This window comes from Plasmopara halstedii, assembly GCF_900000015.1.
Source record: "Plasmopara halstedii genome assembly, contig: Scaffold_322, whole genome shotgun sequence".
Taxonomy (NCBI): Eukaryota; Oomycota; class Peronosporomycetes; order Peronosporales; family Peronosporaceae; genus Plasmopara; species Plasmopara halstedii.
The window spans coordinates 393,645-394,149 of NW_020187243.1; positions in this window are offsets into that span (position 1 = coordinate 393,645).

Sequence of the window (505 nt, forward strand, 5' to 3'; positions counted from 1 at the left end):
GCGCTCTCTGGTAAGTCGGCCACGGACCCGCGGATGCTCGGGCTAGTCATCGGTGGTCGCACGCCGAGCATTGGGATACGCTGTCGTGACGCCGGAAGAAGCAAAATCTGGTCCAAAAATTGCTTGCAGACCTGTGGGTGGGCCGTGGTGCTTTGTTGTTGATGTCAAATTATCGATCCGCAGCGACGTATAACCAATCACTAGTGCCACCTCTTTCCTACGCAATACTCTTTGCTATCTGCTAGAGTCCAGACATCAAGTCTTCACGAGCCACGACTGCAGACTGCCGCTTGATGTACACGAACGATCAGCCCATCAACGATACTTGTCACGAAGCAGGCAGTAATACAGATCGATAGATTCCGCATCCTTTGAGGCACATGAGACAAAAACAGTCCTGAACCGCTAACACGGTACACCATATGACATCTCACCAAAGTCACATACATCAACTGGATGCTGGGGTGAAACAGCTACGAAAGCTGCGCAAGCTGTCATGTACCGG